Below are 12,600 nucleotides of genomic sequence, written 5' to 3'. Positions count from 1 at the left end.
CCCCAAATTTTTTTTAGAAAAAAGGGTTTTTTAAAATTTTAAATTTAAACGTTGATTTCCTAGGTTGTACACATGCATAGGGTTCGAATATTTTTGCAAGAGTTTTTACAAATACAAATATATGAACAGATATAAAACAAAATAAAGGGAAAAACTCAGGCTGGTGGGCCTACCAAGCCCACCAATAGACTATTTTCACCCATAGTTGGGCCTTCAAAAATTTAGCTTCCCTTTCTATATATTTTTGACGGACTCGATAAAAAATGAGTCATTGGGCCCTCGACGATGGAGTTTATCACAAATAAAGTACATAAGCTGACCAAGGGTATTTCATGCAAGCAAGAATAAAAAGGGATAAGGACTAAGATTTGTTCACATTAAGATGGCAAATAAAAAAAGACTCGTGTAATGCATATATGTATAAGGCAGGCCATTCATCATTAAATAGGATAAGAAACTGACTAAGTATACATAGAATTGGGGACATCGGAAACAAAATAGGCTGAAAATTTGCGAGTAACCCAAGGCCCGTGAATCAAGACGACAGAAACAGACCCAAACATCGAAAACAAATAGAAGAAGCCCACCAGATCATTTCTCTTGGAAATAAAAAGGTGGCGATTACCATACAAATATACAAACTTCGAAACCAATATACCATGGATATACACGTCCGTGGAGATCTTAAAATGGCCCAAAAAAGGAAAACTTTCACCCTCTTGTTCACGATGCCGCACAAGATCCAAGGGGTTTTCGGAACCCCGAGGCATGGCGAACACCGAGGGAAGGCTTCGCTTAATCCTTGAGTGCGCGTAAGCATCTCCATTTATGTATTAAACTTATGGTATATAAGAAACAAGTATCAATATTTGTATGCACAGCTTACCATAAAACTAGTTATACTACACATACTGTACAACCAGTCGAGTGAAATTTTTTTAAAAATGTAACACTTTCGAGAACGATCGAGACTGATAAAATAATAGTGAGAAAGAACCTTAAGCCAAAATAGTATCATATCGGAAATACGACAAAGTTTGGGCTAACCAATAAATTACACTTAGTCATTTAGAGAAGGCCGGCCACTGGCCCTAAACTAGAAACTAATACAATATTAATTAATGCCAACATACTTATAAGTGATATACACCATATATGCTGGATATACCAACCTTTATACACTTGTGAGGTGTATATTGAGTATATCTTATATATCTAGGTATATCCTTTCATCCATTTGAGAAATATAAACAATCATATAGAGCAAATGATAAAAGGATGATAGACATTCAAATATAGAGGTTTTAACCAAAGTCCAACAGAATCAAGGAGGGGAGGGGGGCAGATTCGGCCCAAGCTTATAAACAAACATGTCTTAGCAATTATTCGAATGATATACATAGTATAAAGTTATGTATATTCTGTATACATTTGGCATAATACCACTCATAGAGAGTAACATAAATTAAGCTTAAAAAGATTGAGATAACTCAAATGTTTAACAGAATGGTATGTCAAGCTTATGGGACTCCACTATTTATTCAATTACATGAATGTGAACCAAACCCCAAAGGTAGCAAATATGGACTAAACACTTACTCAAATTAGACTGAAAGACAACAAAAAAATCACACAGGTCCCAAAATAAAATAATTGAGTAAGCAAGTTTGGATTACCTTAATTAAACATTATACTTTCCCAATCATCTTTGAACCAACCTAGAAATAGAGTTTATGGGACTGGAGTTTAAATAGTTCAAACAAAACTCCAACCGGGCCAAATTACAGTAACCATAAAGGTCAAACCAACCACTTCACACATCAAAGAATCTCTTTTTTTTTTAGGAAGAAAGAAAGAAAAATAGAGGAGAAGAAAGCAAATACCTTCCCATTAGAGACTAAAGATATTTTAGCGGACCCCGAATAAATGCCAACAATAAGCTCAACACCGGTTTTCAAACAAAAAAAAAATGCCGGGGCATTAGTGTTGTTTCAGGCCGGTTGAAAAAAAGACATAAAAAACGCACGTATTGGTTTATATGGTGCAATCCAATATTCATCAAACTTTTAAAGGATGGGGCCAATACAAACACACACAAAGGAACGTACTCAATAAATATGATCAATTTTGCTAGAGGAACACATAGGACATCTTTGAATAAAGTTATAAACTCACATTGAACATGACTTAACTATTACGGACATTACTCCTAATTACTATGATCCATGTTTTGAGTAAAAAACATAAGCTAAGTGGTCCTATGCCGTCTGCCAAATATGTGAGCCCTTTTTTTTTTTTTAAAGAAAGGAATCATAAACTAACTGGCCTAAGAGATCAGACAAAACATGATCTAGAGGTCAACCGATCCCAAACAGGTAAGACAACACTATGTTTGACCAACGAAAACTTATAAATCACGTTAGTCTGAGGCAAGTAAACACTTAGACATGATTTACACAAATTATAAGCCCTTAAATCAATTAAACATCTAGATATGGTGATCAGAAACCACAAATATTCAGTCTTGGTTAAGCACATAAACCTAGTTAACTAATCGTGCTTTGGATTAGTGATGATCGGCAATGTATACTTTCTAACGTGATTAATCTAATAAACAAACATGATTGGCAGCGACCGCATTATAAATAAAAAGCAAAAGGGAAAACTTTCAATCTAAGATTAAATCAAACACCATTTATAACCTATATATTCAAGTAAGAACAGACAGGTTTCACATATAGGCATCAAACCACATAAAAAAACTAAGTGAAACAACACATGAAAGTAGGAGACTAAACTAATCACGGAGCAAACATAAACAACACACAAAGCAGGAATTTAGACTAAACAACAGAGCAAATTTAAATATACAAAAATAGGAAATTAAGCTAATTACAGGGCAAGATTAAAAAATTGCGAAAAATAGAATAGAAAAGGGAGTTACCTCTTCTTTGTGCAACCTTGGTTGAGATTCAAACTTGCAGACTTTGTTCACTCCTCACATGCTCAAACCACAGAACCTACAAAAGACTTTTAAATATTTTAAACTAGGTATTTCGAGTTTGAGAAATATATTATCAAAAAATTTCCCTCCCGCTTCTTCCAACGCTTAGGGTCCTTAGCCACTAGCGAGCCCACTTGAAAACCAAGACCCCGATCGCATGTGGGATAATTCCCCCAAAAGTGAAGTTTCCTCTCAGATCTTATGACGTAGGGTGGGGATTAAATAAAAAAAATAGGCATCAATGGTCGGATTTCAACCAACAAAACCCGATCCAAAAGGTTCTTCATGAACCAATCGCATCGCGGTATTCAAAATCGCAAACAAACAAGAACAAGTAAAGAGAAAGCAGTATTGACCGTTAATTCGTAGAAAAGTAAAGAGAAAATAAGAAAACACAGAGGTTTATACCGTGTTTGGAGGTGGCGTTGGGTGAGAAGGAGCGAAACAATTGATGTTTGCTCGATACGTTGTACCAAATCCTGAAAAAGTCTTACGCGTCTGAAACTTTGCCAAAACTAGCCCTGGTGACGACAAGAGATGAAGGGGAAGGGGTGGCGGCGCTAGGGTTTGCCTCCCCTCTCTCCCGCCTTTCACACAAATGAGACCTTAGGGTCTATTTGTGTTGTGTTGCTGTTTTTTTGTATGCTGATTTGGGTCGGGTTTGGCCCTTGTTAGGCAGGACTCGGTCCATTTAAAAAAAAGGAAAGAGCAAGCCCAATTTTCAACATATATATATATATATATATAAGGGACAAAAAATGCAAATGCGTAGGCAAAATTTAAAAGGATTGATTTACTAAGCATTTTAATTAAAACTAAATAATCTATTAATTCAAAAACACGACTGATTTTCACAAAATATTGGATTTACAAGTATGGACTTAATTGAATTAAAACGTGAATTTTGTTATTTCAATTATGGCCCTATTTGACTAACTAATTGATTATTTTAATTGTAGCCATAATTAAACATATAATGAGCAATTTAAAAATATAACCACAATTAATTATCTAAATTAATTATAATTAATTTATGAATTGTCCATATAAATTGATTATGCAGAAAATTAAAATTTGGGGATAAAAATCGTTATTTATTTTCCATTAATCAATTTCCTAGAATTAAAATGGGGTAAATATTTGCTGATTAATTTCTGATAATTTGATCAATTAAATACACAACTATTTTACACTATTTCCTAGTTGAAATTAGTAAAATGCATTATTAATTGCTGTAAAGTAATTTCCAAATGGTTTATTATGGAAATTATTTTACCAAACAATAAAGGTAAAATATTATCATTTACGATTTTTCAAAAATAGTTTTACCCCATTTAATATTCAAGTACTTTGAGAAATTAAAATAAATTATGGGAGGTCAAAAATTACGTGTCAACAACTGCCCCTTCGGTGTTCGGGGATGGCGAGACCATTCTCGAGCAACAAAATTTGACCAACACTAACCCAACTCATATTACCTCTCATTTTCAATGCAATTTTCAAAATATATGGTCGGACCCTGATTTCTGTGTCTCCTACATATCTCAGGTTTCATGAGAATTCAGGCCATTTGTAGTTCGACTCGATTATGACTTCTAAATGCAAATTTAAAAAGCGAAGATTCTCGGATTTCCGGTGGCTTCCGAGCCGGAAATTCGGTGTGATTGGTAGGTGTATGACTCTCTGCATTGAGTGCTCGCTTACGTATCCCTGTTCTTGGGAATCAAGTCACTTGTAGTTCGACTCGATCGGAGGAAAAGGGTATCCTTTATGTGGGAAATGCCTTTGCGTGTTCCGGTGTGTGTCCAACCCTTTGCGGAATAAGAAAAACAAATAAAGCACATAAGCAAATAAGCATTCTTGTGTTGCTGAGCATGGTGAGGAGTGATCTTCCAAGTCCCGGTCGGAGAGCTTGACTCTCATGGGCACCCTATCTTGACCGATTGCGTAAGAAAAAGTTTCTCGTTTGCTTCGCAATTTATCCGGATTTGATTTGATCAACCTGCTCTCTTTGACGGCTACAAATCTGCTTCCATTTGCTGAGTAACGTTGATTTTGGATGACGAATACTGCGATCATCTGACCGGATTTACATCATCTTGTCTTTTGAGCGAATACCGCGGTCTCCTGACCGATTTTACATCGCTTTATCTTTTTGGGGCGAGTACCGCAGTCTCATGATCGGTTTTACATCGCTTTGTTTTGTATGGGGCGAATACTGCGGTCTCATGACCGATTTTACATCGCTTTGTTGTCTTCTGTGCATCCGGTAGTTTATATGCATGGCCTTTTTGGTAATTAAAGTAAATGGCCCTCTCGGCATGTTTATATGAATGGCCCTCTTGGAAAGTTTGTATGAATGGCCCTCTTGGCATGTTTGTATGAATGACTCTCTTGGCATGCTTGTATGAATGGCCCTATTGACATGTTTGTATAAATGATCTTCTTGGAATGTTTATATGAATGGCCCTATTGGCATGTTTGTATGAATGACCCTCTTGGCATGTTTGTATGAATGACCCTCTTGGTAGCAGGAAAGTCGATATGCAATGGCCCTCTTGGCAAATAAGAAGAAGTGATGGCCCTCTCGGCAGCAGAAAAGTAGATATGCAATGGCCCTCTTGGCAATTAAGAAGAAGTGATGGCCCTCTCGGCAGCAGGAAAGTAGATATGAAATGACCCTCTTGGCAATTAAGAAGAAGCGATGTCCCTCTCGGCAGCAGGAAAATAGATATGCAATGACCCTCTTGGCAAATAAGAAGAAGTGATGGCCCTCTAGGCACCAGGAAATAGATATGCAATCGCTCTCTTGGCAAATAAGAAGAAGTGATGGCCCTCTCGGCAGCAGGAAAGTAGATATGCAATGGCCCTCTTATTGCAAGAAGAAGTTATGCAAGTGACAGATATGGCCCCTTTGGCTAAATCCTCTTTCTTTTGTCCTTTGTACCACTGTGACCCTCTTGGTCAGTTATGCCGTATTGTTTTACTGCGACCCTTTTGGCCAAATATTTGCCATTGTGACATTTTCAGTCCTTTTGTAGTCTTTATGGGCTTAATATTTTGCTTCTGTTGCATTTTTTCATCCTTTCATAGCCCTTATGGTTAGATATTCACCCTTTTGGCATTCAAAACCTTATAGCCCTTGCGGCTGGATATTTTATGGCATTTTGGTCTTTTATAGCCCTTGTGGCTAGATATTTGCCCTTTTGGCATTCAAAACCTTATAGCCTTTATGGCTTGGTGTTTGCCTTCATGGCATTCAAATTCCTTTATAGCCCTCGTGGCTAGATATTTTTTCTGAAAACCTGATCTCAGTAGCAGTCTTGACCTTCTTTGGCGAACTGCTTCCTGCACATAAAGCAAAGTTAGAAAAAGGATCGTCTTCCAACGTCCTGGGACCTGCATAAAAAACGAATTAGTTTTTTCCTATTTAAAGTTGATTAGGTACGCCATGCGCTATCGCATCTTCGGCTTTCTGGACCCGAAAACCCCTTCGGCTCCGGTATTCGAAAGATAAATTTATTTTCACTATGCAGAAAATCATTTGGCAAAGTTACCATGGAAGTATCTATGTGTAGGAAAATAAATGCATTATTTTGAAAGCAGTAAGATTAATTGTCATGACATGTGCTTTGAACGAGGGAGCTCCCTTCATTTGTGACTGGGGTTCTTCACTTCCTCACGTGGAATTTTTTAGACCTTTTCTCAAAAAATTTGCCCCAGTTTAAATTTTGATCGACGAATTCTCATACCGAATCTTTCAAGAAATTTTGAGGTCTCCTCAACATTTCTGCCCCAGTTTAGTAATGAGTAAATGAGGAATTTTGAGAGCTTTTCTAAAAAAATTTGACCCAGTTTGAAACTCTAGGTTTAGCTGACTCTTTGTAGTAGATTGCCGGCGTGAATTTTTGAGATCTTCTAAAAAATTCTATCCCAGTTGGGCATGCAGCCATCCTTGCTCCTTTGTGAGGTCTTATTTATAAGGTTTCCTAGGGATTTATTGGTTTTTTTTTTTTGGTGCGACCAAGCTCAAAGAGAGCCTACGTATCCTGTCGCAGCAGGAATTCAGGTCGAACGTTGTTCAGAATAAAAAATAATGGACTTTTGGTTTTTACTAATAAAGCGATCGGGTCCCAAACGGACTGCTTACGTATCCTACTGCGGGGAAATCAGGTAATTGCATAGTTCATATTACAAAAGATGTTTTGTTTTGCCTATCGTTTACAAAACGATTACAAGCAAAAAAGAAATAACTAATACAAGAAAAACAGAATAATGATTACAAGCAAAGAGTACTATTACAAACTGAGAAACTCCTTCTTCATGCATACTTCGCTTGATTGCATACGGGATTCGATTAGCCCGCCACTCTTCGTCCATTTAACGAATACTATTGCTCACTCTGATAGTACTTCGCGGACCACATGGGACCCCCGCCAAATACAAAACTTCCCTTTGTATTTATCTTGATGTAGAAAAATCCTTTTGAGCACCATCTGCCCAAATTGAAAAAGTCTGGTTCTAACTCGCTTGTTGAAAGCTATTGCCATCCTTTGTCGGTACAATTGACCGTGAATATGGCAACCATCTTTCTCTCGTCAATTAGAGCCAATTGTTCATATCGAGCTCAGACCCACTCAGCATTATCTAATTCTTCTTCTTGAATGATTCTTGGGGAAGGTATCTCAACTTCGATAGGCATATTTTAGCCTGGGCCCATAGACCGGCAAGTATGGAGTTGCTCTACATTGAAGTTAAATTTTGTAGTACAATATCCCAATAAGGTATAAGACAACTGCTCGTGCCAACCTTTATGATTGTCAGTCATTTTCCTCAATATCTTCTTGATATTTTTGTTGGGGTCGCTTCTACGGCTCCTTTCATTTATGGCCGGTAAGCTGTCGAGTTTCGATAGGTGATCTTGAATTGCTCACAGATATCCTTCATCAGATAGCTATTCAGATTAGCTCCATTGTTTGTTATGATAGACTCGGGTACACCGAATCTGCATATGATGTGGTTTCGCACGAAGTGCCTACCACTTTCTTAGTTACTGATTTGTGAGACGTTGCTTCCACCCATTTGGTGAAGTAGTCAATAGCAACTAAAATGAAACCGATAGCCATTTGAAGTTGCGGGTTCAATGGGTCCAATAACATCCATACCCCAAGCAACGAAAGGCGATGGTGAGCTCATAGCATTAAGCTCACTTGGAGGGACCTTGATTAGATCACCGTGGATTTGGCATTGATGGCACTTTTGCACATATTTGCAGCAATCTCTTTCCATGGTTATCCAATAGTATCCTGCTCGTAGAATCTTCTTTGCTAGTATGAATCCATTTATATGGGCCCCACATGTCCTAGCATGTACTTTTTCTAGGAGTTTGGTGGCTTCGCCGGCATCTACACATCTAAGTAAACCCAAATCCGGTGTCCGTTTATATAACACTTCCTTGTTTAAGAAGAAACCATCTGCCATTCTTTGGATCGTCTTCTTTTGTCCATTTGTAATGCTTTCGGGATATTCCCATCTTTCCAGATACATTTTGATATCATTGTACCATGGCTTGCCATCTGGCTCGGCCTTCACATGGCAACAGTGGGCATGCTCTTCTTTCAGACTTATCCTTAGCAGGTCAATATGACTGCTTTCAGGATGTTAGATCATTGATGATATTGTGGCCAAGGCATCGGCAAATTCATTCTGAGCCTTTGGCGTATGTCGAAATTCGATCTTTCTGAATTTCTTTCACAATCTTTGTGCCAAGTTCACGTATGGTAAGATCTTTTCATTCTTGGTGGCCCATTCACCTTGTACTTGATGAATCAGCAGGTCGGAATGTCCAATGACAAATAATTCACTAATTTCTATATCCAGTGCCATTCTGAGACCCAGGATGCAGGCCTCGTATTCAGCCATATTGTTGGTAAAGCGAAATTTGAGCTTGGCAGCCATGGGGTTGTGTTGCCCATTTTCTGATATCAATACCGCTCCAATTCCGGACCCTTTATAATTCACTGCTCCTTTAAAGAACTATTTCCAGCCAGTATAAGATTCTGTTGCTCCTTCTTCTATGTCTAACACCCCTTCGTCTGGGAAATGGGTGCAGAGTGGTTCGAGTTCTTCATCCACCAGACTTGCGGCTAGTAGGTCAGCCAAAGCCTGTCCTTTAACGGCTTTCTGGGCTATGTACACGATGTCGAATTCGCTTAATAGTGTTACGCCTCTCGTTTTCGTCGTAAGAAAGTCTACGGCTTCTCAGTTGTGTATACCCTTAGTACGGAGATTTGTACTCGAGTTTTTGAGATATTAAGTGCCCTACCTCGCGTATACCAAAGTACAAGTATATGTTCCTTACAAAAGGATAGGATTAGAAGTTAAACGAATCGAATCAACACAAATCGGAGAAAATCAGGGAACCAGGAACCAGTCCACTTTGATAGTGCAAAGGGATGGCCTGTCGACGTGGCGTCCTTTCACGCCGTCAACATGCCGAGGCCCCTGACTCTTTGGTGGCAGAACGATGGTGCAAGTTGATGGCCATCGACATGTTGATGAGTCGTCGACCCAGAGGCGCTGGAACTTTTTTTCCACTTATATATATAGCCAAATCACATTTTCCTCTTCGTTTTATAATCCACCAAATAGATGCAAATCCTAATATATTCCTCCCAACCTTTCCCATCATATTAGTGAAGTTTTAGCAAGATCCGAGCCTCGTGAACCCGAGCTAGTGAAGAGAAAGTTGTTCCTAGGGTTCTATTGAAGTTGTTGAGCTTAAGAGTTGGATTTGAAGTTTGATTGTTGGAGTTCTAGTTCCTTCAAGGCATGTATATGATTCTTATCTTTGTTATTGAGTTGATTACCAAGAGTTTTAGTAATTTAAAGTGAAGAAAACATAGTTATGAAAGCGGCAAGTTAATTGAGTTTAAGAGATTAGGGGTTAATTTGGGAGATGTTTTGGGAAGGATTGATATATATATATATGGGCATGACGGGGCCCCGTCCCATCCTTTCTAACGTTTTGTACTCCATTAGAGGTCTGCAGACAGTTGTATATAGTTAGGATGTCATGTAGCCTTGTCGGCTCTTATTTTATTTACAGCATATGCGGCGGCCTTGTCGGCTTGCACTGTTATTTTCAGCATATATGTATATAGGTGGTTGTGAGTTCTCGATATAGAGTTCATGATGTTGTCCTTACAGGGTCAGTATAGTTCAGTTAAGCCATTTATAGGCCACCCCGTTATTCAGTGAGATCCAGGTACGAGTATAAGGGTGTCTGGTTAAGAGAGGTCAGGCACTAGTCATGACTCATCTGTTTGAGTCGTGACAGAAGTGGTATCAGAGCAGTTCTATCCTAGGGTTATCTACAGACTGTGTCCAGTAGAGTCTTGTTTATGGGTGTTGTGCACTACACTTATAGACAGGAGGCTACAGGACATTTAGGATGTTGTCATTCTTTCTATCTTAGATCATGCGATTGAGCCGTGTAGTAAGATTTCACCTTCTAATAACTTGTTATGATTTCAGCGACGCCTCCAAAGAAAGCTACAGCTGCCCAGAAGGGCAAGACAGTGACCGGGAGAGACTGCCCGTGCTTCATGGATTAACGAGCCGGGGCGAGTCTCGAACGAAACCCCATCTCGACTTTGCATACCCCCGCCACCTGAAGGCCAGAGGGAGCCAGCCCCAGCTCCAGCACCTGCCCCAGTGCCTCCAGTCCCTCAGCCAAATGTACCGGGTCAGAGAGTTGGTGTTGATCAGGCAGACTGAGCTATCAGTGCAAGGGTTAAGGATTTTCTTAGTTGGGATCCCCTAGAGTTCTCGGGTTTGAGGCAAAATATAGATCCTCAGGATTTTATCGATAGCATGCAGAGAACTTTTAGGCAGGGTCATGCATGCTAATGAGGTCGAGTCGGGAGTTGGCTTCTTATAGACTTCGTGATGTTACGGTACGCAAAGGGTACGTACTGTGGAGTTATCTAGGGGAGAATGCCCTCGCCAGTCCGGCGGAGTTTTCAAAGGCCTTTATTCGCCATTATTTATCGCTAGAGGTTCGACGGGCCCGAGTAGATAGGTTCTTGCTTATTCAGCAGGGCGACATAAGTGTTCGAGAGTACAGTGTGCTCTTTGATTCATTGGCTAGATATGACCCAGCTGTGGTGGCCAAGATGGAGGATCGAGTTCATCATTTTGTGATCATTTTAGGGCCACATCTTATTGATGAGTGTACAATAGCTGCGTTACAGCCAGGTATAGATATTTCTCACATATAGGCATATGCACAGAATTTGGAGGACCGTAAGCGTCAGCGGAGGACAGAGCGTGAGCGTGGCCGAGGCCATGGTAAGAGGGCTAGATCTTTAGATATTGTTGGAGGGTTTAGAGGAGGACATAGACAGCAGTATTTCCGGTATCCATCCTATTCAGTGGCGAGTGCACCTCCGCAATTTGTAGGTCAGAGTTCCAGAGCTTTGGGTTCTTATTATAGATTGGAGTCAGGCCAGATGAGACCACTTTTGCCACGGTGTGCCCAGTGTGGTAGACTATACACTGGACAGTGTCGATTGGGGTCAGACGTTTGTTATACTTGTGGCCAGCCAGGTCATGTGATGAGGGAGTGTCCGTTGAGGGGTGGCGTAGGTATATTTCAGCTCACAGGGTCTGCAGTTGGTTCTTCTTTATCTATATACCCATCAAGGCAAGGTTCTCATACACTAGCCGGACGTGGTAGAGGAAGGAGTTGAGCATCTAGCTCGAGCGGTCCTCAGAAACGCATATATGCATTAGCCGGTCGATGACGGATTGTGAGTCATCTCCTGATGTTGTTACAGGTATATTCTCAGTTTCCTCCGATGATGTATACACACTGATTGACCCAGGATCTACTTTGTCATATGTTACTCCGTTTGTTGCTGGTAAATTTAGCATAGAGCTTGAGTCGATTAAACCTTTTGAGGTGTCTATGCCAGTTGGTGACCCAGTCATAGCTAGGCGAATATATCGAGGTTGTGGAGTTATAGTTTATAATCATCATACCGTAGCAAACTTGATTGAGTTTCGATTTTGATGTTATTATGGGTATGGATTGGTTAGCTTCCTGCTATGCTAATGCTGATTATAGAACAAAGGTGGTTTGGTTCCAGTTTCCAGACGAGACGACTTTAACGTGAAGAGGTAATATCTTCTCGCCGTGCAGGTTTATTTTCTACCTTAAGGTAAGTAAGATGATCAGAAAAGGGTATATTTATCATTTGGTTCGAGTTCAGAATATGCAAGCAGAGTCACTGACCTTTCGGTTAGTGAATTCCCAGAGGTGCTTCCAGATGAACTTCCAGGCATTCCGCCGAAGCCGGAGATTGATTTTACTATCGATCTTGTCACACCTTGGAAATCTCACGTTATTCGTATTACGAATAGACTAATGTAAGTCTAGGGTGTACATGAAGTCCCTATAAGTTTAAGAAAGATAATTGATAATTCTAAGAGTATACATTAAGAGTCCAAAGGCATTTGAGGCAAAAGAAGTAAGTTTGTCGGAGAAAGCTAAGGTTGAGCCATATTTTGGGAAATTTCGTATCATTTGAGCT

This window comes from Lycium ferocissimum, chromosome 6 (genome assembly GCF_029784015.1).
Source record: "Lycium ferocissimum isolate CSIRO_LF1 chromosome 6, AGI_CSIRO_Lferr_CH_V1, whole genome shotgun sequence".
Taxonomy (NCBI): Eukaryota; Viridiplantae; Streptophyta; class Magnoliopsida; order Solanales; family Solanaceae; genus Lycium; species Lycium ferocissimum.
This window is presented reverse-complemented; position numbering follows the sequence as displayed.